Source organism: Pan troglodytes, chromosome 1, assembly GCF_028858775.2.
Source record: "Pan troglodytes isolate AG18354 chromosome 1, NHGRI_mPanTro3-v2.0_pri, whole genome shotgun sequence".
In the NCBI taxonomy this organism is placed as follows: domain Eukaryota; kingdom Metazoa; phylum Chordata; class Mammalia; order Primates; family Hominidae; genus Pan; species Pan troglodytes.
The window spans coordinates 157,902,503-157,906,492 of record NC_072398.2 but is presented as its reverse complement, the minus strand read 5'-3'; the positions used below and the strand labels follow the sequence as shown (position 1 = coordinate 157,906,492).

General features: G+C 42.7%; 1 pseudogene; it reads left to right on the top strand.

Annotated features, from left to right (window-relative positions):
- The first annotated feature begins 333 nt into the window (after positions 1-333).
- LOC134807760 (keratin, type II cytoskeletal 8-like) lies at positions 334-1,754 on the top strand (annotated as a pseudogene).
- The last annotated feature ends 2,236 nt before the right edge of the window (positions 1,755-3,990 follow it).

The following is a 3,990-nucleotide window of genomic DNA, read 5'->3' as shown; positions in this document are numbered from 1 at the left end:
CTTCAGGACACTAAATCAATGTACAAAAATTAGTAGAATTTCTATGCACCACTAATGTCAATTCTCAAAGCCAAATGAAGAATAAAATTTTATTTGCAATAACTAGAAAAAAAAAGAAATACCTAGGAATACATCTAACCAAGGAGATAAAAGATCTCTACAAGGAGAACTGTAAAACGCAGATACAACACAAATAATCAGAAAATCTTCCATGTTCATTGATTAGAAGAATCAATATTATTAAAATGACAGTACTGACCAAGAAGCAGCTTCTCCTCTCCTTCTGGAATCTATGCCTGGTTCAGCCTGCCTGCCTCCACTCCTGCCTCCACCATGTCCATGAGGGTGACCCAGAAGTCCTACAGGGTGTCCACCTCCGGCCCCTGGGCCTTCAGCAGCTGCTCCTACAAGAGTGAGTCCGGTGCCTGCATCAGCTCCTCGAGCTTCTCCCGAGTGGTCAGCAGCAGCTTCCTGGGTGGCCTGGGCAGAGGCTATGGCAGGTCCTGTGGTATGGGAAGCATCACCGCTGTCACCGTCAACCAGAGCCTGCTGAGCCCTCTTAACCTGGAGGTGGACCCCAACATCCAGGCCGTGCGCACTCAGGAGAAGGAGCAGATCAAGACCCTCAGCAACAAGTTTGCCTCCTTCATCAACAAGGAGCAGCAGAACAAGATGCTGGAGACTAAGTGGAGCCTGCAGCACAGAAGATGCCTCGGAGCAACATGGACAACATGTTCAACAGCTACATCAACCTTCGGCAGCAGTTGGAGACTGGGCCAGGAGAAGCTGAAGCTGAAGGCAGGGCTTGGCAACATGCAGGGGCTAGTGGAGGACTTCAAGAACAAGTACCAGGATGAGATCAATAAGCTTACAGAGATGGAGAATGAATTTGTCCTCATCGAGAAGGATGTGGATGAAGCTTACACGAACAAGGTGGAGATAGAGTCTCACCTGGAACGGCTGACTGATGAGATCAGCTTCCTCAGGCAGCTGTCTGAAGAGGAGATCTGGGAGCTGCAGTCTCAGATCTCAGACACATCTGTGGTGCTATCCATTGACAACAGCCTCCCCCAGACATGGACGGCATCATTGCTGAAGTCAAGGGGCAGTACGAGGAGCTTGCCAACTGCAGCTGGGCTGAGGCTGAGAGCATGCACCAGATCAAGTATGAGGATCTGCAGATGCTGGCAGAGAAGCACAGGGATGACCTGCAGCATACAAAGACTGAGATCTCCAAGATGAACAGGAACATCAGCGGGCTCCAGGCTGAGACTGAGGGCCTCAAAGGCCAGAGGGCTTCCCCGGAGGCTGCCACGGCAGATTTCGAGCAGCATGGGGAGCTGGCCCTTAACAATGCCAACACCAAGCTGTCCGAGCTGGAGGCCGCCGTGTAGCAGGCCAAGCAGGACACAGCGAGGCAGCTGTAGGAGTACCAGGAGCTGATAAACTTCAGGCTGGCCCTGGACGTCGCCTACAGGAAGCTGCTGGAGGGCGAGGAGAGCCGGCTGGAGTGTGGGATGCAGAACATAAGTACCCATACGAAGACCACCAGCGGCTAGGCAGATGGGCTGAGCTCGACCTATGGGGGCCTCACAAGCCCCGGCCTCAGCTACGGCCTGGGCTCCAGCTTTGACTCTTGCACAGGCTCCATCTCCTTCAACCGCACCAGCTCCACCAGGGCCATGGTTGTGAAGAAGATGGAGACCCTCAATGGGAAGCTGGTGTCTGAGTCCTCTGACGTCCTCCCCAAGTGAACAGCAATGGCAGCCCCTCCCAGACTATCCCTCCTGCGGCTGGCTGCCCCAGAGCCCGGTAGGGAGGCTGCTGTGTAGGGCAGCACAGGGAAGAGAAGACCCACCTAAGGCTCAGCCCTGGACTTCAGCCCACCCGTTGCGGGTGTTCACTGCCTGGGGTACCCCCCTTGCCCATGCCTCCAGCTACATAACAATTCAATGGGTTTTTTGTTTTTTACAAAATAAAACCTCAGCTAGCTCTGCCAACTGTCAAAAAAAAACAACAACAAAAAAACAAAAACCAATACTACCCAAAGCAATCTACAGGTTAAACACATTTCTATCAAAATACCAATTACATAATTTGCAAAAAGGGAAAAAAAAAACTAAAATTTATATGTAACCAAAAATATTCCAGAATAGCAAAAGCCATCCTGAGCAAAAAACAAAACTGAAGAAATCACATTACCTGACTTTAAATTATACTACAGAGCTGCAGTAACCAAAACAGCATGGTACTGGCATAAAAACAGATATAGACACCAGTGGAAGAGAATAGTGAACCCAGAAATAAACCCACACACAACCACTTGGTCTTGGATGATGCTGACAAAAACAAGGAATGGGGAAAGGACTCCCTATTCAATAAATGGTGCTGGAATAACTGGCTAGCCATATGCAGAAGGATGAAACTAGACCCTCATCTTTCACCGTATACAAAAATTAACTCGATATAAAGTAAAGATTTAAATGTAAGACCTCAAACCATAAACATCACAGAAGAAAAACTAGTTAATGCCCTTCTCAACTTTGGCTTTGTCAAAGAATTTTTGGCTATGTCCCCAAAAGGAAGTGCAACAAAAACAAAAATTACAAGCAGAACTTAATTAATCTAAAGAGCTTCAGCACAGCCAAAGATACTACTGATAGAGTAAACAGACAATCTGCAGAATGAAAGAAGATAGTCACAATTCATGCATCCAACAAAAGTCTAACATTCAGAATCTATAGGAGCTGGAGGCCATGATCCTAAGCAAATTAAGGCAGGAACAGAAAACCAAATACTTAAAAGTAGGAGCTAAACATTGAGCACATGTGGACATAAACATAGGAACAATAGACACTGCAGATTTCTACAGAGGAAGGGAGGGAGGGAGTGTGGGTTGAAAAACTATTTACTGGATACTATGCTTACTAGCTCAGTGCAATATAGCCATGTAATAAACCTGATCATGTAACCCCATATCTATAATAAAAATTGAAATTAACAAAATATATATCACTTTACATATGATTATATATATGTATATATATTTTATGCTTAATCTGTAATCAACACAGTGGTGGGTAAAACATTCATTTTAACTTCACCAGGGTACATTCTTAAGATCAGAATTATCCATCTTTATTGATATTCATTCTACATTAGTACCAATAGAGATTCTCATTCATGTTAAATAAAATATTTGGAATACATAGGTGCAATTTAATGGAAGAACAACATGTTTGCTAAGAAATCATGTTGTGTTACAGTCCAAAGTAAAGTGAGATGGAATTTGGCTATCACATTATATGAGATAGAATCTTCCCCATGATATTAATGCCAATTAATGGTTCAAAGAAATCCCTAATTGTCATCTTGCTTGACTGTGCTTTTAAATTTTAAAATGTATATCTAAAATCAAACAAAAATATTTTTGGAATTTATAAAGATGCACACATGCTGAACTTAATAGATAATATCAAACATTTTTCTGTAGTGAGTGTATAAATTTGTACACCCCTAGGCAATATAAGAGTCTCCAAAGCTGTACATTTTGCAAATGTTCAATATTGTCAGACTTTTTATATTTTCTTAAATGGAAGTTATGATATGGTATCCCATACTTCAATTTACATTTCTCTGATTGTTATTGAGGCTAAGCATCATTTTATTTGTTTACTGAACATTAGTATTTTCTTTTCTGTGAAATTCCTATTACAATGTAGTTGCAAACTATGGATTCTGGAACTAAACTGCATTCAAATTCTGGCTGTGCCATTCACTATATGTGGGATTTAGGCACATTAAAAAAAAACTCCCTGCTTAATGTATCACCTATAAAATACAGATTGCAAGAATATCTAACTGATAATGCTGTTGTGAGGACTAAATAAGTCAATATGTATAATCTGCATTAAAAGTGTCTCCACATAGTTACGTATGTAAGTGTTTATTATCATTTCTTCAGACTGTCTTTTTTGTTGGTTACAATAT